The sequence below is a fragment of the Tamandua tetradactyla genome, chromosome 16 (assembly GCF_023851605.1).
Source record: "Tamandua tetradactyla isolate mTamTet1 chromosome 16, mTamTet1.pri, whole genome shotgun sequence".
NCBI lineage: Eukaryota > Metazoa > Chordata > Mammalia > Pilosa > Myrmecophagidae > Tamandua > Tamandua tetradactyla.
Window position 1 is genome coordinate 19,185,477 of NC_135342.1, and position 27,551 is coordinate 19,213,027.

The following is a 27,551-nucleotide window of genomic DNA, read 5'->3' on the forward strand; positions in this document are numbered from 1 at the left end:
GGCACTCTGCCTATTATCGATTTCCAACTTCATTCCTTTATGATCCGAGAAAGTGTTGTGTATGATTTCAATCTTTTTAAATTTGCTAAGACTTGCTTTGTGACCTAGCATATGGTCTATCTTTGAGAATGATCCGTGAGCACTTGAGAAAAAGGTGTATCCTGCTGTTGTGGGATGTAATGTCCTATAAATGTCTGTTAAGTCTAGCCCATTTATTGTAATATTCAAATTCTCTATTTCTTTATTGATCCTCTGTCTAGATGTTCTGTCCATTGATGAGAGTGGTGAATTGAAGTCTCCAACTATTATGGTATATGTGTCTATTTCCCTTTTCAGTGTTTGCAGTGTATTCCTCACGTATTTTGGGGCATTCTGGTTCGGTGCATAAATATTTATGATTGTTATGTCTTCTTGTTTAATTATTCCTTTTATTAGTATATAGTGTCCTTCTTTGTCTCTTTTAACTGTTTTACATTTGAAGTCTAATTTGTTGGATATTAGTATAGCTACTTCTGCTCTTTTCTGGTTGTTATTTGCATGAAATATCTTTTCCCAACCTTTCACTTTCAACCTATGTTTATCTTTGGGTCTAAAATGTGTTTCCTGTAGACAGCATATAGAAGGATCCTGTTTTTTAATCCATTCTGCCAGTCTATGTCTTTTGATTGGGGAATTCAGTCCATTAACCTTTAGTGTTATTACTGTTTGGATAATATTTTCCTCTACCATTTTGCCTTTTGTGTTATATATATCTTATCTTATTTTCCTTCTTTCTACACTCTTCTCCATACCTCTCTCTTCTGTCTTTTTGTATCTGACTCTAGTGCTCCCTTTAGTATTTCTTGCAGAGCTGGTCTCTTGGTCACAAATTCTCTCAGTGACTTTTTGTCTGAGAATGTTTTAATTTCTCCTTCATTTTTGAAGGACAATTTTGCTGAATATAGAAGTCTTGGTTGGCAGTTTTTCTCTTTTAGTAATTTAAATATATCATCCCACTGTCTTCTCGCTTCCATGGTTTCTGCTGAGAAATCTACACATAGTCTTATTGGGTTTCCCTTGTATGTGACAGATTGTTTTTCTTTTGCTGCTTTCAAGATCCTCTCTTTCTCTTTGACCTCTGACATTCTAACTAGTAAGTGTCTTGGAAAATGCCTATTTGGGTCTATTCTCTTTGGGGTGCACTGCACTTCTTGGATCTGTAATTTTAGGTCTTTCATAAGAGTTGGGAAATTTTCAGTGATAATTTCTTCCATTAGTTTTTCTCCTCCTTTTCCCTTCTCTTCTCCTTCTGGGACACCCACAACACGTATATTTGTGCGCTTCATATTGTCATTCAGTTTCCTGATCCCCTGCTCAAATTTTTCCATTCTTTTCCCTATAGTTTCTGTTTCTTTTTGGAATTCAGATGTTCCATCCTCCAGTTTGCTAATTCTATCTTCTGTCTCTTTAAATCTACCATTGTAGGTACCCATTGTTTTTTCCATCTTTTCTACTTTGTCCTTCAATCCCATAAGTTCTGTGATTTGTTTTTTCAGTTTTTCTATTTCTTCTTTTTGTCAGCCCATGACTTCTTCATGTCCTCCTTCAATTTATTGATTTGGTTTTTGAAAAGGTTTTCCATTTCTGCTTGTATATTCAGAATTAGTTGTCTCAGCTCCTGTATCTCATTTGAACTATTGGTTTGTTCCTTTGACTGGGCCATATCTTCAATTTTCCTAGCGTGATCCATTATTTTCTGCTGGTGTCTGGGCATTTAATCAGATTTCCCTGGGTGTGGGACCCAGCAGGTTGAAAGATTTTCCTGTGAAATCTCTGGGCTCTGTTTTTCTTATCCTGCCCAGTAGGTGGCGCTTGTGGCGCTCATCTGTCTGCGGGTCCCACCAGTAAAAGATGCTGTGTCTCCTTTAACTTTGGAAAACTCTTGCTGTGGGGGAGGGTCGCCAGCCGAAGCGGCTTGGGGGAGTTCTGATTCAAATCTCCCAGCTGGCCCGGGAGTCCGCACGTGGAGGGGGGGCACCAGCCTCTATGGCTTGGGGGAGTGCCGGTCCAAATCTCTCAGCCTGCCTGGGAAGCCAAGCGTGGCATGGGGCACCAGCTGCTGCGGCTTGGGGGAGTGCTGGTCCAATGTTCCCAGCCGGACTGGGAAGCCACGTGTGTGGAAGGGACCCTGGTCCCTGGCCTCCATGGCTTGGGGGACCTCCTATCCAATTCTCCCAGCCGGCCCAGGTGGCTGTGCATGGGGGGGGGCGCCGGCTGCCGCAGCTTGAGGGGACGGCCTGTTCAATTCTCCCAGCCAGCCCAGGAGGGAGGGAGGGAGGGACTCTGGTCACCAGCCCCCCGGCCCAGGAAAGCGTGCGCCCCTCGGGTATCTCACCGCAGCAGATTCTTCCTGCCGGCTCAGCCTTTCCAGAATGGGGTACGCTGTCTTTTTGGTCTCTGTTGTGGCTCCGGGAGCTGTTCTGTACCGTTTCTGTTTCTTTAGTAGCTGTTCTGGAGGAGGAACTAAGACCCGCGTGTCTTACTAAGCTGCCATCTTCTCTGGAAGAGTCGCAAAAGACTTTTTCCTCTAGTGTCACCTCTCCCTTCTTTTCCCTTAGTCCCACACTGTGATGAGGAAAAAGTTGAAGCCTGGCAGAATGTGAGGCTTCTTAGACAGAGGAGGTGTGGACCTTTAGCTCTCAGACTGGCTGACTGTGGAGGGTTATTTTGGATTGATGGTAGAGAAGAGCCTCAAGGTTTCTGTGATTGTCATTCCCTCTCTCTAGAATCAGAGACACTCTAGATTATGCTTTCTGCATTATTGCAAAAAAAATACAAAACCCAGACAGAGAACTTCAGCATACCCCTTCTCTCACATACACAGATCCATCAATTCTAACATTTTGCCACAGTTATTGTATCATTCTTTTTATTTATCTACCCATTTATAAACCTATCCATCTGCCTATTTCTAAACATTTGAGAGTAGATTGCATATATCCTGCTCCTTAAACACATAATACTTTCATGTACATTTCTTAAAAATAACGATAATCACTTATGTAACTATTGTATGTACAGTTATCAAGTTCAAGAACTTTAACATTGATACAAAGTTTACAGTCTGTATTCCAGTTTTTCATAATTTGTGATAATGTCCCTTTGGACCTTCTCTCATATGTTATTAGATTCAGTCAAGAGTCCTGCCCAGGACTCTTACCTCCAGAGGAACAAGAGGAAATGACCTGGTTTCAGGTGAGTTGGGTTTTGATTTTTGTTTATTAAAAGAACATCTCTTTTTCTCAAAGATTAGACTCATTTTGTTCTCTTATTTGTGAAAGATGGAGAACAGCAGATGTTTGTTATGTGCTAATTACTTGTTTTTTAAATTGTTCCAATTTTGTTCCTGCTTATAACTTTTTTTTGTTTGTAGTATTGGTTTGTTTATCATCTTTTCATACATAGTAGTGCAAAAATTCATAGATAACAAAAAATGAAATTAAAATAAAGCCACAGTATTACATGGCTTGCCAGTCAGCTATTTTCATTATTCTGCAGGAATAACTAAAGGAAGTTCTCTAAAGAGAAAGGAGTGAAATAGAAATATTTAGGAAAATTATAAGTGGAGTAGGATAAAGGAACTTAAAGCAAAGTAAGGTTCCTATACTTCCCTTGAAGTGATAAAATGTTGGTACTAGTAGACTGTTATGTGTATATGTCATGTAATATCTAGAGCAACTACTAAGACAACCTCAAAAGAGATTCAAGAGAAGGTGCAAAGACAGTAGAGAGAGATCCCATGTACTCTCCACCCAGTGTCTCCAGTGGTTACACCTTAAGCACCTTTAGTACAATATCAAAACCAGGAAATTGACATTGGTATAATGTGTGTGTACAGTTCTGTGCCATTTTTAGCACAGGTGTAGATTTGTGTAATCACCAGTTGCATTCAAAGTACAGGACTATTCCATTACCAGAAAGATCTCCTGCAATCCCATTATAGACACATCCACACTCTCCCCTCCCTCTCTAACCCCTGCCAACCATGAAGCTGTTGTCCGTGTCTAAAATTTTGTTATTTTGAAAGTGTTACATAAGTGAAATTATGCATACATAATAATGAATATTTCTTACTCATACATAATATGTTGAGGTTCGCTTTTCTCATTCAACATAATGTCCTTAAGGTTCACCCAAGTTGTACATGTATCAATAATGTATTCCTTTTTACTGCTGAATAGTAGTCCTTACTCTGGTGTAAGGAATCTGTTTAACCATTTGCACACTAAAGGACCTGGATAAGTTCCATTTTTGGCCATTTAGAATAAAGTGGCTATAAACAGTCATATTCAGGTTTTTGTGTAGGAATGATTTTATTTCTCCGGAAGAAATGCCCAGGAGTTTGGTTGCTGGGTAGTATGGTAAGTGTACGATTATATTTCTATATTAATTTAGCCATTCCTGCTTTTCTTTGATTACTATAGCTAATGCAACCAAGAAACTCAATTTTAAATTTTATTTAACTTTTAATTGATTTAAATGTACATGGCTGCATGTACCTAATGGCTATTTTGTTAGCATAGTTTTAAGAACTTTACATGTATTCATTCATTAAATCTCTAGGAGGATCTGCAGTTGAAGAAATTGAGGGTTTAAGGAATGTCCCTGTCTAAGGTCATGCAGTTTGTGAGAGGCAGAGCTTTTGAACTTAAACTGAAGTGTTGTGGTTTGAAAAACTGTGATGTTAGCTTCAACCGTCTGAATGCTATCACAGATGGTTGTCATAGGTGGGTTCATGTGCCTTGAGAACACAGAGAATAATTTGTATAACTCCCTAGGAAGGATGACCAAAAGCCTTTTGATTTGTCAGAGGGTAACAAAGTGACACATTCCCAGGGTTGGTGAATGTATGAGTAAGAAAGGAAAGGTGGAAATAATCAGACCCTGTTGGAACTAAAATGGTTCAACATTTCTGTGACAATTTAATAGTATCAGTCAAATTGTGAAATGTGTATACTCCATGATTCAAGAGTTACATGTGAAGGGACTTACTTTAGGAATACTCATTGGTGGCACCAAATTAAATATACAGGGATTATTTTTTAATACCACAAACATTTGATGTGGATTGTGGAAAAGTCATGTGTGGAGTAGGTAAGAAGAGAAAATTACTTAGAGTTGGCTCAGATTCTTTAGAATCTAGAAGAGCTTCTATCACATCTTCCATCTGCTTGGTGCTGACATTTTCTCAGTGAACAGTGGTTTTAAAATTGATGTATTGTGTGTTTGGCATTGTAGGGAGTAGTGACACTCAAGGCTGCAGCTGTGGTCTTCACCAAGGAAGAACTGGGGCTCCTAGATACCATACAGTGGAAATTTTTCAAAGATATAATGGTGGAAAACTTCAGGAAACCTCTCTATCTAGGTGAGATGTGGAGCCCTCTGACACTGTCAGGCCCCTGGCATGTCTTTGTGTCCTTAGGTGTTTAAGACTTTGGGACTCTTGAAATCCTTCCCTGATGTGGGGATCTGAGTTTCATAATTCCTGGGGGACAGTTTGCCTATAACTTATCTATTTTTTCAAACCCCCCTGGTACCATGGGATTGACAATGCCATCCTGACCAAAAGGGGAAAAAGAAGTGCAACAAATAAGGTATCAATGGGTGAGAGAGAGTTCATATAGAGCCAAAAGGCTACACTGGAGGTCACTCTTATGCATGCTTCAGTTAGACATTTCTACCTATTATAACTTGCCAAACCCCAATCAATACCATTCATGCCAGTCCCAAAGAATACCTAGGACATTATATAAGATTCTACAAAGGTTCCATGTACTAGGGTAACTCTCCAAAACCTACGATCTCCAGATGGGTCCCTAGACCAGATAAGTCCTAAAATGCAGTGTGGCCAGCCTTTAGAGAACATCAAGTAGTCCCGTCCCCCTATTCCATATTATCGACAGCTTCTTCCAACATGAAAAAGTTAGAATGGAAATAACCCAAATACCCCTAAAACAGTGGGAGAAAGATCAAAGGTAATGGTGGAGTTATACAGAGAAGGTAGGGTTTAACAAATGATTCAGCATGAGAGCTGAATCATTATACTGATATTTCTTTTAGCCTCCAATACCTTAGTGCAACTAGAAATAAAAACCTTAAATTGTGGGATTGTAACCCATACCAAACTCTGAAATCTGTTCTACAACTTTGTTGTGATGTACTTTGAAACTTATTCCTTTTATGTATATTTATTATTTAAAGAAAAGGAGGAACATTACAGAGAAAATAGAATTTAACAAGTGAGTGTGACTGCTGAATCATTATATTGGTATTTCTTTTGGTCTCCAGTGTATTGGAGCAGCTAGAAGAAAAAACAAAAAATCATAGAACTGTAACCCATACCAAGCTTTCAAATCTGTTCAACTACTTGTTAAAATGTGTTTTAAATTTATTGCTTTTTTGTATATATGCTATATTTTATAATAAAAAAAGGTTAAAAAAATAAAATAAAAAAAGAAAGAAAGCCAGAAATGTATTTTTTCATAGTATAAGGGCCAGAAGTCCTGGGCATTGGATTTAGTGACGTCAATCATCCAAGGTGATCTCCTTTCAAGACCTTAATTACATCTGCAAAGACCCTTTTTCCATATAAATCATACTTACAGGTATAGATAAAAGCTACATTTGGGGGACCATCATTTTACACACTATGTAGCACAGGAAAATTATGGAATTGGAAATAAAATATAAATAATTTTGCCTTTGATGTATTCACCTTTAACATATGCCATTTCCATTTCGCAGAACATCAACCTTTCAAACCAGATAAAATATTACATTTGGGGAGAGGAGAAACTTTTAATGATAGAATAAGAAACTCAAGATGAGCATTCTGGTGAGAACCATGCAGCCAAATCCTTGCAGTTAATAGCCCTGGGCACTCTGCTTCTCACCATCTCTTTGACCATCACCCAGCCCAAGTCCCCATCTTTCATTACTCTGTTTTGATTAGAGCAGCTTTCTCAGTTTCTGTTCACTTCCACTTTTGCCTTTTTACAGTCCTTTCACTACACAGCAGCCAGAGGAATCCTTTAGAATTTAAGTGATGTTGTTATTCTTCTGCTCAGAACTGTTCCATGGCTTCCCATTTCATGAAAAAAAAATTCAAAATCCTTACAGTGGCCCCCAAGCACTGTACATCACCCGACAACCCACTAACTCTCTAAATTTCTTTCCTATCCTTTGCTCCTCACTCGGTCCCTTCCTGCCAATGGGACCACTTTCTGTTTAGAAGACTGAGGGATAATGCCTTTGAGCTTCCTTATTTGACTGAAAGGATAGGCACACACTTAAAGTCTTTAGAAGGCCTTCTATTAGACTGAACAGTACTCTGAGTCCTTTCATCTTTCTGAAATCTTAACACAAAATTTTATAGTCACTCCCTTAACTTTATATTTAGACTATGTTTTTCTGAAAATGCCCTAGAGTTCGTCTTTACTCAGAAGCTTTTTCTTAATTTGGTATTAGTATATCAGACACAGGATATTTAAAATCAACAATTATTGAGGCTTCCTTCTTCAACAGTTATTCCTTTAGCTAATATTTCTCTTCTCATTTTATCATAATGAAGAAAGTAGGCAGCACTTTCAACACTGACTGGATAGAGCACTTAGTTTTTAAAGTACACTTTACTTTCCACATAACTGCAGGCAACAGTGTCCCAAAATTTTCTGCCACTACATAACATTGACCTCACCTCCTCTCTTCCAGTGTCCAGTAACATTTTCTCACTTCATTTTAAATCCTCTTTGCAGCTTCCTCAAAGTCCATGTTTCTAAGAAAGGTCTTATGGCACTTTACTAACACTCTCCTAAAAGGTTTTTTTTCCATCTGCTGCCTGTTTCCAAAGTCATCCCCAGAATTTTCAGCTTTTGCTATGAAGAACCCCAGATTCTAAGTCTGTATTAGTTACCTTTTGCAATATAACAAATTATCCTCCCACCCAACTTAACTACTTATAAAGCAAATATTTATTATCTTACACAGTTTCTAAGAGTCAGAACTTCAGAATCACTTTAGTCTGGCTCAGCATCTTCTGAGGTTGTTGACTTGGACTGCAGTCACTTGAATACATGACTGAAGGTGGAGTATGTGCTGCAAAGATGAGCTTATTCACATGGTTCATGGTCAGAGGCCTCATTTCCTCACTGGCTCTTGGCAGCAGGAGTATCCTTGTAACTGTGTCTCTCACTAGGGCTGCCTGAGTCTCCTTAAACTTGGCAACTGGTTTCCCCCATTGAAAGTGAACCACAAAAGCAGAAGGCAGAAGCCACATGTCTTTTATTACTTAACCTTGGAAGCAATAGTCATTTCTGCCATACTCTATTAATTTCACAGACCAATTATGATGGACTATGGGAGGGAACTTGAAAAGGATATGAATACCTGGAGGAGTCATTTGGAGCTATGTTATATGCTATTACAGTACCTTTTAGTATGTACAGTTCCATATCTATGACATCTTGAAGGTAATATTAGCCATTCAGTTTTATCCAAAAATTCAGACAAATTAAGTACCAAAATTATCAAAGCTTCATTCCCATAGCAAGTGTAGCTATGGGAATTAATTTCCTAATTTTTTTCATAATATAATATTTACCAGTTGAATATTATATACTAAGAATTCATTGAAATAAAGGATGAATTGTCTCAAATATAGCTCATTGGATATCTTGATTTAATTACTAAATTAAGGAAATAAAGGTGCCATCTATTGGGCTCATCATGGGATGGAAGAGAGACTTTCCTTTGCAAATATATTCTCAGTTTTTCTGAGGACAACTCTCCTCTTCTCAGGAATTTTTGGCACCCTGTGATAATCAATCTGTAAACATTAAAAGATCAATTCAGGCTTTTCTAGACATTTTGCACTTTGCCACATACAGATATGCAGGTTGTATTAAGCAGACCTCGTTTGGGGGCTTATTTATAGCCAGGATTATGTAGATCCCATAAACCTGCTGTAAAAAAGAGGAAGGAATTTTTAAGTGATTATTCTTGTGAGTAAGGACATAAAGTTTCTCCTCTATTAAAATTTTGTAGGATATCTTTTGGTTGCAGTTCGATCCCCTTATTTCTAACTTTGACCACATGCATAGGACTTGGCATAGTTCTAAATGAATCCCGTTAAACATAGGAGGTTAATGACTACTTCTTTGTTCCATAGACATGGAAAACCTATCATAAAGTCAAGCTGGTCTTCCCATTGGTTGAATACAGTCTTCCAATGGGTCTAAATTTAAATCATTGTTTCTCTGAACAGTCACTTGTCTCTTTTATCATATCAGAATTCTCCTTATTCTTCCAGGACACAGGAATCAAATCAAGATAGAGACTCTTCAAGAAGTGGTATTGACAAAATTTATATTTTGACTAGGGCATTTCCTAATATAACTTATGTAGACAGCTTAACTGAACACCATAAGTACATGGAACCTTGAGTAGGCCATGAGATTTTGTGGTTTGTCCAGAGTGATGCCCTGATAAATCCCTGAGTGATTTGAACAGTGAATAAAAGAGTATTTACAAAGTCCCCTTTGGGGAATGGTGAGGAAGGGGGAAAATTCAACCTCCCCAAGTTGAATTCTTGATATTCTCACAAGCAGTGTGGACAACCAAAGCTATAGGCTAAGCCCCCAATCTCGGGGTTTGTTCATATGAAACAACCCCACAAAGGATAGGTCAGGCCTACTTAAAATTAGGACCAAGAGTCACCCTTTTGTTGCTTAGATGTGGCCTCTCTCTCCAGCCAACACACCAAGCAAACTCACCACCCTTCCCCTGTCTACGTGGGACATGACTCCTAGGGGTATGGACCTTCCTGGCAATGTGGGACAGAAATCCTAGAATGAGCTGAGACTCAGCATCAAGGGATTGAGAAAACCACTAGAATGAGCTGAGACTCAGCATCAGGGGATTGAGAAAACCTTCTCGACCAAAGGGGGAAGAGCAAAATGAGACAAAATAAAATGTCAATGGATGAGAGATTCCAGAGTTGAGAGATTATCCTGGAGGTTATTTTTACACATTAAACAGATATCACCTTGTTAGTCAAGATGAAATGGAGAAGCTGGAGGGAACTGCCTGAAAATGTAGAGCTGTGTTCCAGTAGCCATGATTCTTGAAGATGATTGTATAATGATAAAACTTTCACAATGTGACTGTGTGATTGTGAAACCCTTGTGTTTGATGCTCCTTTTATCTATCTTATCAACAGATGAGTAGAACATATGGAATAAAAATAAATGATAGGGGGAACAAATATTAAAATAAATTTAGATTGAAATGCTAGTGATCAAGAAAGGGAGGGGTAAGGGGTATGGTATGTATGATTTTTTCTGCTTTCTTTTTATTTCTTTTTCTGAATAGATGCAAATGTGCCAAGAAATGATCATGATGATGATGAATATGCAACTATGTGATGATATTATGAAGTACTGGTTATATTTGTAGAACAAAATGATCAAAAGTTAAGAATGTTTGCATTTGTTTGGTGTTTTTTTTTTTGATATTTTGAAAAAAATTTTAAAAATTAGTGAAAAAAAAGAAGTGGTATTGAGATACTGTCATGATCAGGTTCATGTGTTAACTTGGCCAAGTGGTGGTACCTGTTTGTCTGGTTGGGCAAGTGCTGGCCTATCTGTTGTGATGAGGACATTTCATAGAATTAAATCAAGAACACATCATCTGCCTCCACAGCTGATTCTATTTGTAATCAGCCAAGGGGAATGTCTTCTGCAATGACTGATGCTTAATCTAATCACTGGAAGCCTTTTAAGGAGAATTCAGAAGAGGCAGTTTCTCTTCCTGCTTCAGCCAATGAGGCTGTCCTGTGGAGTTTGTCCAGACCCTCCATTGGAATCATTGGCTTCACAGCCTGTCTTATGGACTTTGGACTCTGTGTTCCCATGGTTACATGAGACACTTTTATAAATTTTATATTTGCAAGTGTTTCCTGTTGATTATTTTCTCTAGAGAACCCTAACTAATACAACTTGGTACCAGGAGTGGTTATTAAGAAGCAGAATCTTAAAAATGTTTTTTTTTTATGAACGGTTTCCTACTCTGACTGGACTCAAAGGCACTAAGGACTCTGATTCGTATAATCAGAATGACACTCCCAAACCTAGGAGTGAGTTGGCAAAAGAGATAGTCAAAGTATTACCTCTTGATTCTCCTAATGTTTCACTTGTATGAAGCCAGGCTGGGGGAATAATGTTTTTGACACCTTTACAGATTTTGTGGAAATAATAGGAATAGAGAGGTTGAATGGTTGTTGTTAGATACACTGTCCAGACCCTCCATCAGAATCATTGACTTCACAGCCTGCCCTGCAGATTTTGGACTCTGCATTCCCACACTCACATGAGACATTTTTATAAATTTTATATTTGGAAGTGTTTCTGTTGATTCTGTTTCTCTAGAGAACCCTAACTAATAAAGCTCCCCTCAACCTGGTTTGTAGAGCTGTAGTTCTTCATCTCTCTCCTCTTTATTTGGACAGCATTTCCTGGAATGGTCATTACTTCTCCAAGTACTGAACCCTGGAGGCAACAGCTTCTTTTGAAACAACAGGTCTTCTGCACTCTTACGTTCTGGTAAATATATAACTTTTTCCCCCAATGAAAAGCTCAAGTGCCGTCTGACAGATGCTGAAGTGTCTATGAGTATCCTGAAGGAAATCTTATTTCCTATAGCAGTAAACTTGAGATCTCTGAAAATCAGACTCAGAATCTTATTGTTAGAGTAGCAACTTTACAACATAAAATGAAATCTCAATCTTGCATGGTGTCTGCCATTAAAGTGAGGGCATTGATTGGAAAGGAGTGGGACAGTGAAAAATGAGATGGTGATATGTGGATTGATAATGATGTCAGTGGAGAGGTTGAAACCCTAGGCCATGCTGAGGCTTCTCTAGATAACCATGTAATAGTTTGCCCTGAGAACATAGCTGCCCCACCTCCAGCCTGCCTTAAGGAGTTGGCCACCCAACCTCCTCCTGAAGGGATTAGCCCTAGAGTGATTAACCTTGTTTCACCAGATAAAACTGCAAATGAATGCCCTGAAGCAAATGGCTTGGTAGATATTTCTAATTTTTTTCATGACCCACCCCCACTACCCTTCATTTCTTCCAGACCTATAACTAGACTAAAATCCCAACAGGCCCCTAATGGTGAGGTACAAAGTATTACATATGAGGAGGTGCATTATACTCCAAAAGAACTGTGTGCATTTTCCAATTTATATAGGTAGAAATCAGGGGAATATGTGTGGCTTTGGATTTTAAGGGTGTGGGATAATGGTGGGAGGAATATAAGGCTGGATCAGGCTGAATTTATTGATATGGACCCACTCAGCAGAGATTCTGCATTCAATGTTATAGCTCAAGGGGTTAGAAAAATTATTAACAATTTGTTTGGATGGTTGGTTGAAACATGGATCGAAAGATGGCCAACATTTACTGGGGTTAAAATGTCAGAACTGCCCTGGTATAAAGTAGATGAGGAGATCCAGAGGCTTAGAGATATTGGAATGTTAGAGTGGATTTATCATGCAAAGCCTGTGCTTACACCCCAGGAATGTCCAGAGGATGCACTTTTTACCAGAATGGTGAGAAATAAACTTGTGAGACTAGCACCTTCATCCCTGAAGAGTTCTGTAGTTGCACTTCTCTGTAGGTCAAATATTACTGTAGGAATTGCTGTCACTGAGCTGGCATCCTTAAACACAATGGGGATGACAGGATGCTGAGTTGGCAGAAGTAAGGTGGCAGCACTTAATCACCAAGGACAGGGTGGACATGGCTATTATAATAGACAGCAAGCTCAAAGCAGGAGTCAAAATAATCTGACTCACAGAAATTTGTGGCATTGGCTAGTAAATCATGAGGTACCTAGAAATACAATAGATGGGCAGTCTACTAAATTCTTGCTTGAGCTGTATAAACAAAAGAGTTCTAGGTCAAGTGAACAGAAGTCTAACCCAAATTACAAAGACACAAAGTCATGGCCCCTTAATCAATTTCCGGACTTGAAACAGTTTACAGACCCAGAGCCCCTTGAATGAAGGTGAGGCAAGGTTCTATGGGGGAGAACCTTGTTACACTGCCACAAATTTATACTGTAAATCTTCCTCCAAGCCTTCCCCAAGGAGACTGATGGACTTTTGCCAGGGTAACTGTGCATTGGGAAAAAGGAAATGATCAGATATTTGGGGGATTATTAGACACTAGTTCAGAAGTGACATTAATTCCAGGAGACCCAAAATGTCACTCTGGCTTAAATGGAGTTTTAGCTCGGTTCCATCTCACAGTACGTCCAGTGGGCCCCCGAACCCATTCTGTAGTAATTTCCCCAATTCCAGAATGTGTAATTGGAAAAGACATAATGAGCAACTGGCAGAATCCCCACATTTGTAGAAACAAGGGTTAAAAACAAGACCCGCAGAATTTGTTGGGAGCAGCTGGTATCAGGGTGGTGGCAGCAGTAAACTATGGAGATTGTTATGTAGAACAGTCTGGGAGGAAGAGAATGTTTACCACAAATGGTTATGTTAAGTATGAAGAAAGAGAATGTTTACCCCAAATTGTTATGTTAAGTATGAAGGAAGAGAGCACAGAAAAATAAGCACTCTGTTCCCTCAGGAAATGCATGCATGTCTTTTGTCATCCTGCAGTATATAAGCAGGATCTGGTTAAGAATAAAGTTGTATGTTGTCTGTTATCACTGATCTTCAGATCCCCTAATCCCACCTCTTTCTTGTCATTCCTTAATATACTTTATGCTCTGGTCCCGTGGAAGCAACACACATTGGCTCTCTAACTCATGCAGTGAGGGCTATTATGGTGGAAAAGACCAAGTGGAAGCCACTAGAACTGCCCCTACCTAGCAAAATAGTAAACCAGAAGCAATACCGGATTCATGGGGGATTGCAGAGATTACTGTCACTCTTAAGGACTTGAAAGATACAGGGGTGGTGATTCCCACCACATCCCCATTCAACTCTCCTATTTGACCTGTGCAGAAAACAGATGGGTCTTGGAGGATGACAGTGGATTATCATAAGCTTAACCAGGTGGTAACCCCAATTGCAGCTGCTGTTCCAGATGTGGTATCATTGCTTGAGCAAACCAATGCATACCCTGGTGCCTGGTATGCAGCTGCTGTTCTGGCAAATGTTTTTTATTCAATAGCTATTAGTAAGGACCACCAGAAACAGTTTTATTTCAGCTGGCAATGTCAGCAATGTACTTTCACTGTCCTACCTCAGAGGTATATCAACTGTTCAACCCTATGTCATAATCTTGTCTGCAGGGACCTTGTTCATTTCTCCCTCCCACAAGACATCACACTGGTCCATTATATTGGTGGTGTCATGTTGATTGGACCTAGTGAGCAAGAACTAGCAACTGCTCTAGACTTACTGGTAAGGCATTTACATGTCAGAGGATGGGAGATAAATCCAACAAAAATACAGGGGCCTTCCACCTCAATGAAATTTCCAGATTCCAGTGGTGTGATGCATGTTCAGATATCCCTTCTAAGATGAAGGATAAGTTGCTGCATCTGGCCCCTCTTACAACCAAAAAAGAGGCACAATGCCTAGTTGGTCTCTTTGGATTTTGATGACAACATATTCCTCATTTGGGTATACTACTTCAGCCCATTTATCGAGTAACCAGAAAAGCTGCTAATTTTGAGTGGGGACTTGAAAAAGAGGAGACTCTGCAACAGGTCCAGGCTGCTGTGCAAGCTGCTCTGCCACTTGAGCTCTATGATCCAGCAGATCCAATGGTGCTGGAAGTGTCAGTGGCAAGTAGAGATGCTGTTTGGAGCCTTTGGCAGGCCCCTATAGGAGAATCACAACACAGACCCTTAGGATTTTGGAGCAAAGCCTTACCATCTGCTGCAGGTAACTACTCTCATTTTGAGAAATAGCTTTTGGCCTGCTGCTGGGCCTTAGTAGAGACTGAATGCTTAACCACCAAGTTACCACAAGACCTGTGTTGCTTATTGTTCTAGTTTGCTAGCTGCTGGAATGCGATATACCAGAAACAGAATGGCTTTTAAAAAGGGGAATTTAATAAGTTGCTAGTTTACAATTCTGTGGCTGAAAAAATGTCCCAATTAAAGCAAATCTGTTGAAATGTCCAATCTAAGGCATCCAGAGAAAGATACCTTGTTTCAAGAAGGCCGATGAAGTTCAGGGTTTCTCTCTCAAGTGAGAAGGCACATGACGAACACAGTTAGAGTTTCTCTCTCAACTAGAAAGGCATATGGTGAACATGGTCAGGATTCCCCTCTCATCTGGAGGGGCACATGGTGAACATAGCATCATAAGCTAGCTTCTTCTCCTGGCTTCTTGTTTCATGAAGCTCCCTGGGAGACAATTTCCTTCTTCATCTCCAAAGGTCGCTGGCTGGTGGACTCTGCTTCTCATGGTTATGTCGTTCTGCTCTGCTCTCTCTGAACCTCTTTTATTTCAAAATGTTTCCTCTTTTATAGGACTCTAATAGCCCAATCAAGACCCACCCATATGGCTGGAAACATGTTGTCACTTAATCCAGCTTAATAACCACTCTTGACTAAATCACATCATCCAGGGAGATGATCTGATTACAGTTTCAAACCTGCAGTATTGAATAGGGATTAGTCTACCTTATGAAATGGGATTTTGATTAAAACATGGCTTTTCTAGGGGGCGCACATCTTTCCAAAGCAGCATAACTATCATGAGCTGGGTGTTGTCTGACCCACCAAGCCATAAAGTTGGGCATGTGCAACAGCTCTCTATTGTAAAATGGAAATGGTATATACAAATTAAGGTCAGAGAAGGTCCTGAAGGCACAAATAAGTTACATGAAGAAGTGACCCATTGCCCATGGTCTCCATTCCTGCCACCTTACCTTCTCTTCCCCAGACCAGAGCTATGGCCTCTTGGGGAGTTACTTGCAGTGAATTGACTGAAGAAGAGAAAACTCAGGCCTGGTTTATGGATGGTTTAGCATGATATGCAGGTACCATCCAAAAGTGGACAGCTGCAGCACTACGACCCCTTTCTGGGGTGTCCTTGAAGGACAGTGGTGAGGGGAAATCCTTGCAGTGGGCAAAACTTCGTGCAGTGCACCTGGTTGTTCATTTTTCTTGGAAGGAGAACTGACCAGAGGTGCATTTATATAATGGTTTGGCTGGATGGTCAGGGACTTGGAAAGACCATAATTGGAAAATTGGTGACAAAGAGGTCTGGGGAAGAAGTATGTGGATAGATCTTTCTAAGTGGGCTAAAAACATGAACATATTTGTGTCCTATGTGAATGTGCACCAGAGGGTGACTTCAGCAGAGGAAGAGTTCAATAATCAAGTGTATAAGGTGACCCGTTCTGTGGATACCAGTTAGCCCCTTTCCCCAGCAACTCCTGTCATTGCTCAGTGGGCTTATGAACAAAGTGGTCGTTGTGGTAGGGATGGAAGTTATGCATGGACTTCCACTCACCAAGGCTGTCTTGGCTACAGCGACTGCTGAGTGCCCAATCTGCCAGCAGCAGAGACCCACACTCAGCCCCCAATATGGTACTATTCCCTGAGGTGACCAGCCAGCTACACGGTGGCAGGTTGATTACATTGGACCACATCCTTCATGAAGGGGCAGCAATTTGTTCTAACTGAAATAGGTACATACTCTAGTTATGGGTTTGCTTTCCTTACATACAGTGCTTCTGCCAGAACTACCATCCATGGGCTTACAGAATGCCTTATTCATCATTGTAGAATTTCACACAGCATTGCTTCTGATCAAGGAACACACTTCATAGCAAATGAAGTGCGGGGATGGGCACATGCTCATGGAATTCTCTGATCTTACCATGTTTCCCATCTTCCAGAAGCAGCTGAATTGATAGAATGGTGGAATGGCCTTTTGAAAACTCAATTATGGTTCCAACTACGTGGCAACACTTTGAAGGGCTGGGGTAATGTTCTCCAGGAAGCTGTATATGCTCTGAATCAAAGTCCTCTGTATGGTGCTGTTTCTCCCATAACCAGGATCAATGGGTCCAGAAACCAAAGGGTGGAAATGGGAGTGCTGCCACTCACTATTACCCCTAGGGATAATAAAATTTTTGCTTCCTGTCCCTGAGACCCTGAGCTCTGCTGGTCTAAAGGTTTTAGTTCCAAAAGGGGGAGTGCTTCCACCAGCAGAAACAACAATGATTCCATTGAACTGGGATCTAAGACTGCCACCTGGTCACTTTGGGCTACTCATGCCCCTAGATCAACAAGCCAAGAAGGGGATTACATTATTGGCTGGGGTGATTGAACCTGATTATCGGGGGGAGATAGGACTGCAACTACACAAACAAGGTAAAGAAGAGTTTTCTTGGAATATAGGAGAGCCCCTAGGGCATCTTTTAGTACTACCATGCCCTGTGATTAAAATCAATGGAAAATGGCAACAACCCAATCCAGACAGGACTGCTGATGGCTGTGAAACTTCAGGAATGAAGGTTTGGTTCACCCCACCAGGCAAAGGACTACGGCCAGCTGAAGTGCTTGCTGAGTGTAAAGGGAACATGGAATGGGTAGTGGAAGAAGGTAGTGATAAATATGAACTACAACCACGTGATCAGTTACAGAAGCAAGGACTGTAATGCTGTTTTGTTCCTGTTTTACTATTTAAGTTGTAAGATATCAAATTTAAGAATGAATATTACCCAAAGGCTTGCACCCTATTCTAGAGAGATTTAATGTGTTTCCAGTTATACGCAGGACAGTTGAGTATTGTTAGATGGAAGAAAAAAAATGTGTGCTTTATTGATTTTTATTTAGAAATTAGGTATGGTTTAAGGTGATATGTATAGCTGCCAAATTGACAAGAGGCTGATTGTCATGGTCAGTTTCATGTGTCAACTTGGTCAAGTGGTGGTATCTGTTTGTCTGATTGGGCAAACGCTGGCCTGTCTGTTGCAATGAGGACATTTCATGGAATGAAATCATGATCACATCAGCTGCATCCACAGCTGATTCCATCTGTAGTCAGCCAAGGGGAGTGTCTTCTGCAATGAATGATGCTTAATCGAATCATTGGAAGCCTTTTAAGGAGATTCAGAACAGGCAGACTGTCTTCCTGCTTTGGGCAGCAAGCCTCTCCTGTGGAGTTTGTCCAGACCCTCCATCGGAATCGTTGGCTTCACAGCCTACTCTGCGGCTTTTGATGCTGCATTCCCACAGTTATGTGAGACACTTTTTAAAATTTTATATTTCCAAGTGTTTCCTGTTGATTCTGTTTCTCTAGAAAACCCAAACTAATACAGATACCCTTTACATGAAGGCCATATGTGCTGGCAGATGTGGAAATAATTTACTAGTAAATTAACCAAAAATCAAGATGTGATGATAAATCCTCAAAGTAAAATGTCCAAATTGTTAAGACAAGGTGATTTCCTCTGTCACATAAGGGCAGGGGAATTTATTCAGGTTTCTGAAAATGAGAACCATGCAATGAAGTTTCAAGGGGAGAGTTTCAGTAGGAATCAAAATAAAAAGTTTCCAAATAGTATCTCCTGGGATTTGGGGAGGAAAATGTATCACAGAGCATCACAGAATTATCAAATGAATATAAGAAATACACTGTGTAAATGTGATCAGTGTGTTTTGAGAAGGTTCTCTCATGATGATGGCCATGGAGTACACAGAAGAGGGAAAGCATTTAGCCATAATTGTGTAAAAGACTTGATATCCCAGCTTAGTGTAAACCAGTCAGGAGAGCAAACCTCTAATAAGCATGGAAAAGGCATCAGCATTGACTTCAGTCTTGAACTTTTTCAGGAATTCCACTTAGAAGAGAAGCCTCATGTATGTATTGAGTGTGGAAAGGGCACCAATTATAGCTCAGTGCTTCCCGTTCATCAGAATGTTCACACAGGCAAGAAATACTATAGGAATGATGGATATGGTGAGGGCCTCAGTCAGAGTTCACATCACCAAACTCACCAGAAAGTCAACACAGGAGAGAAACCCTACAAATGTCAGACATGTGCCAAGAACTTCAATTGGAACTCCTGTGTTCCCACATATGAGGTTATTTACACAGGAGCAAAGCCATAAAAGAGTGACAGGTGTGACAACGGCTTCAGTCATAGCTGAGATCTAAACATTTTCTGTGTAGACAACACTGAAAAGAAATAAGAATGTGATGTTTTTAATAAGAGTTTCAATCAGACATCACAGCTTCATGCCCATCAGAGAGCCCACAATGGAGACCAAACATACAAATGGGATACATCTGATAGCGTGTTTAATCAGAATTCTGGTGTTCATTAGAAAATCCACACCGGAGAGAAATCATATCAATGTGAGGTGTGTGGTAAGGTCTTTAGTAAGGACTCATATCTTCAAGCCCATTACATACTACACACTGGAGAGAAACCATACAAATATGATGTATGTGATAAGAACTTCAGCCATAATTGCCATCTCCAAGCCCATCAGAGTGTCCATACAGGAGAAAAGCCATACAAATGTGAGATATGCTGGTAAGGATTTCACTCGGACTTCAGGTCTTCAGGCTCATTAGAGAGTTCACACAGGAGAGAAGCCATACAAATGTAAGACATGTGCTAAGGGCTTCAGATGGAGGTCATGTTTTCAGCCCATTAGAGAGATTACGCAGTTGAGAAACACCTATACAAATGTGAGAGATGTGGGAAGGACTTCAATTGGATTTCAAATCTTCATGTTCATCAGAGTCCATACAGGAGAGAATCCATACAAATATGAGATATGTGGTAAGGGCTTTAATCAGAGAGCATATCTTCAGGGCCATCAGAGAGTCCATACAGGAGAGAAACCCTACAATTGTGAGATATGTGGTAAGGAGTTCAGTCATATCTCAAAACTTAATTTTCATCAGAGAGTTCACATAAGAGAGAAGCTATACAAATGTCTCTCATGTGATATGCACCTTAATCACAGTTCCTATCTCTCAGGCCATCAGAAAGTCCATACAGGAGAGAAACCCTACAAATGCGAGACATGTGGTAAGGGCTTCAGCTGGAGTTCACATCTTCAAGTCCATCAAAGAGTTCATACTGGAGAGAAACCATACAAATGTGATGAGTATGGGAAAGGCTTTATTTTGAACTTTTGTCTTCATGTTCATCAGAGGATCCACATGGGAGAAAAACCCTATAAATGTAGTGTATATAGTAAGAGCTTCATTTGGGCCTCACATCTTCAAGTCCATCAGAGAGCCCATACTAGAGAGAAACCATACTGATGTTTGGTATGTGATAAGGGCTTTATTCAGTATGTTCAAGTTCATCAGAAAGTCCATAAAGGTGATTAAACCACTACAGATGATGAGTGTGGTAAAGGTGTTCTTCAGAAGTTAGAAATCTCATTTTCATTATAAAATCCACACAGCAGAAGAATTTTTTTTTCATTTTTTATTAATTAAAAAAATTACAAAAAAGAAACACAAACATGCCCAACACATACACTCAGCAATTCACAATATCATCACATAGTTGCATATTCATCATCAGAGGAAATTTTTTTAAATGCAGAGTTTTAAGAATTCAGAGTGAGCTACATTTTTCAGTCATGAGTTATTTTGAAGAAAACCTATTGTTAAATGAATATGGCCTGTATTTCAAGCACAATTCTAATTGTCACAGTTATCAAGAGAATAAACAGCAGACAACCTATAATAAAGTTTTCACTTTCACAAGGTCTACACAGATAAGAGATGTTAACAATGATGAGTAAGATCAAGACTAAAACAAAAATATTATGATATACATGACAAAATCCATGTGCACTAGAATGTAAGCTCCATGAGGGCAGGAAGTTTCTTTACTGATGTATTACCATGACCTCAAACCAGCACCTGATAAATAGTTGGAGAATTTTTATGATTGTTGGTTTAAGATCTTTGTCAGATAATTCCAACATATGTGTCTTTTGTTGCATCTGTTGTCTTTTCTCATTCAAGTTGTTATTCTATTTCTTGCTGTGATGAGTGATTTTTTTAATGTTTCCTAGAAATTTTATATATTCTGTTGTGAGACTTTGGGTCCCATTTTAATCTCTTTGTTGGCCTGCAGCCATCCTCTGTAACATGCAGGCCCAGGTGGGGTTCAGCTCATAGCAGGGCTCCACTGACACTGGGGGAAAGCAGAAGCAGAGTTCCTTCCCCTTACTGCTGTGTGGGAATGGGAGTACATATCCCACTGAACCTGTGACACTAAAAAGTAAGGGGATAAGGACTGTAGCAGAGGGCTGGCTGGTATCATCTTGTTGCTGCTGAATAAGATTGAATGTTCAGCATCTAACTCAACCCTTATGACACCAACTGCGTGGATGAATTTTTTGCTGACTAGGTCCTCTTCATTCTGCCTATTATGGTGGTGGAGGAATTGGGGCTGGATGGGTAGAAATTCAGCTCTCCACTCTGCCCTGCTGAGACTATCCCTGTGAAGGAAAGACTGACTCACATTGGCTCCTTGACACGAGATGGGAGTGGAGGTTTTGCATCCTGTGTGGAGTCACTGAACCTAAGAGGGGGGAAATGGAGGGCCGGCTTGTACAACTTTGTTAATGCCAAGTTGAGATGGAATTCAGCTCTCTACTGGATGCTGTTGACATCACAGAGTGTGAGGAGAGGTCATTTTCTCATTGGAGTTTGGTTAGAGTAGGGTTGGTGTTATCAATAAAAGTTTTCTGTTCTGCTGGGCCACTCATTTCCCAGTTCTTTTTTGCTAAAAGGAGCAGGATTTTTTTCTTGTCTTACCTGTTGGTTCCCAGCTGCAGTCTTCTCTAGCCCCTCACCTGGTATATTTGTGAGGCAGACTCATTGCCATGTCATTCTTCAAGTCCCTGTGTCCTTAGCCCATCTGCTTTTCTATTCTTTAGTGTCTTGGTAATTATTTTATATTTTGCTCAGGGTTTTATAGTTTTGAAAGGAAGGCCTATTCCATGGTAGCTGGACCAAATTATGTATTTGAATCAGGAGGTTTATATTTTTTCCTACTTTTGACTCGTTACAGAATCTGGTTCTTTTGTTTACTCTCTCACACTGGATATGTCTTTGTGCTTCTTTGTGGTGTCATTTAACTTTTTCCACTCTCTCAATAAATAGAAATGGTATATCTAATTTTTTATTAGATATGTTAGGCTTTTGACAATAACATCTCACATAGGTAGTGCTGTGTGCTGAAATGTGGATTTTAAGATTTTGCATTTTAAATGATTGTAGGGTGTGTGTGTGTGTAAAATTCTCTTCTTGTATCAAGATTGTATAAGAATAGACCTCATTTTATTCCACTGCCTTTCTTTTTTAATTAAAAAAATGTCTGAACAGAGGATTTACCTGCTTTCTTGGCTGAATTCTTTTTCCTCTGTAACAGATGGTACTAAAAATTAACTTATGGAATCATTAAGAAAAGAAGATTGAAAAATCACTTATATCAGGAGCTTTCCTGCTGGCAAATTTGAAAACAAAGGACCAATTAATTAACTGATTCATCTTGAATTTCAAGGAGATAATTCCTGATACTTACAAAAAGATTTCTCCATCATGAGTGGACAGAAGGGTCTCTTCATATTTTTCAAAGCGATGTGTAGCAAACATGCCCAAAATACAATAAATGAGGTCTTCCAGCCTAGAGTGTCCAGATAGAGGTTCCTATCCCAGAATCTGGGAGAAAAGCTTGTATAATGATTAAGAACCAGAATTTTCAGAGATGATATCAAGTAATCCATACAGAAGAGCAACTATATGTATGTGATCAGTATGAGAACAGTTTCAATTAGACTCACATGATTTTGATGGTTCCCAAAAACACAGAGGAGAAAAATTTTTTAAATGCAATGACTCTTAGAAAGATTTTATGAAATCAACATGCAGACAATATATTATAGTCCATGTAGGACTAAACCCTATAAATGTAATGACTTGTGAAATTAGGTTTAGTAATGAATCATATCACCATATTCTATTGAATGTTTTCAATAGAGAAAGATTTTAGAGATGTGACTTGTGTGAAAAAGAGTCTTGTTGAGGGCTACAGGCTGAGTTTGTATTTTTCCAAACATCAGTTTATTCCCTCAGGGAGTAAACAATATAAATATAATGTATGTGGTAAGGACTTTAGTAGGAACTCATTTTTCATAGCCATCATAATTCACACAGGAGAGAAGTCAAACAGATGTGTTATGTATGATAGGGGTTTGGTTCTACAGCACTGCTTCATCTTCATCACGGATAACACACAGGGAAGAAATTCTATACAGAAGAGTGTGGGGAGAGATTTGATCATGCCTCCCAAATTGTTCACTGGAATATACACATTGGAGAGATATGCTAAAATGCAGTGAGAATGAAAGGTGTTTCTGTTCAAGCTCTGTTCAAGTCCACTGGAATTAGCACTCAAGAGAGAGGCCTTACATGTGAGTGAGAGTGGAAAGAATTTCACAGAGTAAATACTTTCACATTCAATAGAGTGCACAAAAAAGAGAATTTCTCTGTGTGTGTGAAAGGATTTTGCATTCAATTGAGTTCATACTCAGAATTCTTTCAGGAGAGAGATTCTATAACTACAGTGAATATGATGAGGTTGAAACAATTAATGTGATGAGTAGACAGACTAAGGGAATGGTGAATTCAGATATTAATGTCCATCTCATAAGCCATATGAAAGATAGGTCTCATAAATATAAAAGATATACTAAGGGGGCAATGCTATGGTGGCTCAGTGGCAGAATTCTCACCTGCCATGCTGGAGACCGGGTTTGATTCCCAGTGTCTGGCCATGAAAAAAAAAAAGATAAAAACATATATTAAGGATTTTGGTTGGAACTCATATTTTTATTCATCAGTGATGCATTGTGGAAGGCAAAGTCATATACATGTGATGAGTTTATTGTTTTCAATAATAGATTTCATTCATGAAAGCCCACACAAAGAAATCTTTTAATATGGTCAATGCCCTGTCAGTGTTCAAATGTAAAACCATCTTGGAATATAGACTCCTTTTCAAGCAAAAACCTTTTTCATGTATTCAATTAAAGGCATAAGCAACTGTTGTAAGGGTTAGGGGAATAGTGATGTGGGCAGTCAATGCCAGCCTGCAACACCAAAGTGGGTTCTCATGATCTTTATGAGAAACTGCTCAGAACCTGAGAATCTCTGTCTGAATTTGCTTCAGCAAATTGGATAACTGGAGCTTCCTTCAAAGCTTCTGCAGATCCAAAATTCATAAGAAAGTCCCTACAAAAACTGTCTACAGCACAAATGTGGGTGATTCTCAAGCAGCTCAGAGATGGCTTCAAAGTTTGTGCCTGATCATGTCTCTACCCACAACTGCCTTCTGAGAATAATGCCCTCTCTTCTTCTGGCCTTGAAATCTCATGAGTAAGAACCTTTTCAATGACCAACTATAAGCCAGAGTCATATGGGGAAGAAGATTGTGAGATATTTTATTCCTGACTTCTCTTCTGATTCAGAATTTAGAACACCCAATCATTGTTAATAAATAAGTGATGCTACCAAATCAACCATGGGCAATATAGAACAGTACTCTAAGGTTTCATTTGCACCTCATCTCAGTAAACATCAGACTGTACAGTTATTTGGATCCAATCCAAAATGTTATTCTACTGATTGGCTACAATTAGCACTTACCTCTTTGAAGGCATGCATTTACCCACAGAACTTTTGGACCCTATCAGTAACTGTTGGATCCTATCAGTATCGTGTATGGAAATACTTACAACAATAGAGCCGGTCTTACTAATCATTAAAAGTCTACACATGAAAAAAAAAACCCATAAATGTGATGGTTGTAGCAATGGCTATAGCCAGAATTCAAATTGCAATCATACCATCTATACAAGAAGGTAATCATCATTGGGTTGGCTATGATAAGGGCTTCAATCACGGCCAATTTTTTCAGATTTATTAAAGATAGATAACCAGTAAATTTAGCCAGGTCATACAAGTTATCAGAAACTGTATTTATAGTGTCAGTATGATTGTGGTGAGAACTTCAATCAGTTCATTAGTCTCCATTAATGAAAGAAGGTTGTGGTAGTTAGGTTCAGGTGTCAGCTTGACTAGGTGAAGGTGTCTAGTTCTATTGCTGTGGACATGAGCCAATGACATGTGAAGCTCATCTGTCACTGATTACATCTGCAGTCAGCTAGGAGGCATGCCTGCTGCAATGAACGATGTTTGATTTAATTGGCTGGATTCTTAAATGAGAGAGCTCAATGTAGTCCAGCCCAAGCAGCTCAGCATACCTCATCTCAGCACTCACAGCTCAGCCAAGGCTTTTGGAGATACAGAAAGGAATCACATTGGGGAAAGTTGTTGGAACCCAGCGGCCTGGAGAGAAGGCCAGGAGAGATCACCCTGTGCCTTCCCATGTAAGAAAGAACCTCAACTGAAAGTTAGCTGCCTTTCCTCTAAAGAGCTATTCATTTTGAACCAAGTAAATTCCCTTTTATTAAAAACCAATCCATCTCTGGTGTGTTGCATTCTGGCAGTTTTGGTTGACTAGAACAAAGGTCTACAGAAGTGAGTGATATTTTAAGAGTTTGACAAAAGGCCCGCTATATTGTTACCACACTGTTTCCTCTTTCTGGGCACACAGAAAATTACATTCCTGGCCTCTTATGAAGCTAGATTGGAGCCATGTGAGTGAGTTCTGATCAATGAAATGGGGACAGAAGTTATGTGTACCACTTTCTGTCCTTGCCTTTAACAACATCTTCTGATTCTGAACTTTCTGTACTTCTTCCATAGTGATCTCTAACTAGGAGTATTAGTCAAGGTTCTCTTGAGAAACAGAAGAAAGGATATAGTTACGTCTTTGTGAATTTGTGTGTGCATGTTTGTATGTATATGTATGATTTGTTATAAGGATTTGACTCATGGGACCAGGAAGCTAACAATCTGAGCTTCATAGAATAAGCCATACATTGGAAGCTCTGCTAAAAGTGGTTAGTCTGAATTGCCCAGAGTAAGCAGGCTGGCTGAAAATTTCAGGAAGAGCCAATGTTGATGTTGAGGCAGAAATTCTCCTGACCTCTGAAGAGAACACTCCATTCTCACATTACCGATATTGCTGTGAGCAATCTGTTTTGTTAATGACAGATGAATCAAATGCTTGTAGATGCAAATCTCATTTATGAAATATCTTCATGGTAAAGTAGGCCAAATAGCTGGACACCACAACCTAGGCAAATTGGTGTATGAAATTAATCACCACAATAGGATCATTGATGCTACCTGTCACATATAATGTAGCTACATATGAAGGACAGTCTGACTATTAATGGAATTCAATAGAGCAAGAAATAAATTTATTACATTATGCCACTGAGATGTCAGGGATTGTCTGTGTTATATTCCTATCCTGATCAATAAAAAGGGTCTTAGTAGCAGCTGGTTTCATAATTACCCAAGAAGGTAATTCCTGTACCTATCCAGCACTCTCTTTTTGAAACATTTTTGTCAAGCCTACATCAAAGTTAAGAGTACTTTTACATGCAACTTTCTTTTCTTGAACTGCTTGAGTATAAGATGCCGTGATGCCTCATCACCCCTGGATACTTTATACGTATAACCTACATGGACATTCTCCTACATAATCTTAACGTGTCAATCAAAATAAGGATGAGACATTACTAACATCTAATCCACAGGTTCCATTCATGTCTTGTTAATAATCCCATCATTGTCCTTTATGGCAAAATGATCCTATCCAGGAGCCCATAATGTGGTTAGTTGTCATGTCTCATTAGTTTTCTTCAGTATGAATTGGTTCCTCTGATTTTATGACCTTGGCACATTTGAGAATGATATGCTAGTTATTTGTTATGTGTATGGAGCAATAGTTTCAATTTGGGATATTCTGTTATTTCCTCAGACATCTTTGGCTGGAACATCACCTAAGTAATGATGTGATCTTCTGGCACACATTTTGAATTATGCTATTCATGGTGATATTAACTTTGTATGCTGGACCAATGTGATGTTTGCCAGATCTCCTCAATGTAAAGTTACTCTTTTCTCCTTTATAATTTAAAAGTTTGTTTATATTGCATTAATATCTGTTCTTCATTAAACCTTCATTTTACTTATTTGTTAATATAAAAATATGTTCCTGGATTCCTATTCTATTCAATGTATTATGACTAGTTACTTTCTTTATATATTTGCTGGGAGCCTCTTCAAGCTGGATTCTGTATCCAATGACATGTTCCCATCATTTTTTAAGCATTTCCTTATTTTCTGTCACAACAGAATGAGCAAGGTTCACATTTACTATCCAAGCCCTAGAATCAATAATTTTTATAAACAGTCCCTCCATTTAGTAGAGGGCAGCAATTAGAAACCAAGATCTGGATGCTAGTTGTACTCATGACTTATAAGAGTTTGCTCCCAGGTCTTCTCTTCTATCCCAGAACTGGATTGGGATATGAATATGTTTATGTGTAGACACACACATGGAA

The 27,551-nt window shown here is 39.3% G+C and overlaps 1 pseudogene; it reads left to right on the forward strand.

Annotated features, from left to right (window-relative positions):
- Positions 1–18,644: 18,644 nt before the first annotated feature.
- On the forward strand, positions 18,645–20,310 carry LOC143658332 (uncharacterized; annotated as a pseudogene).
- The last annotated feature ends 7,241 nt before the right edge of the window (positions 20,311–27,551 follow it).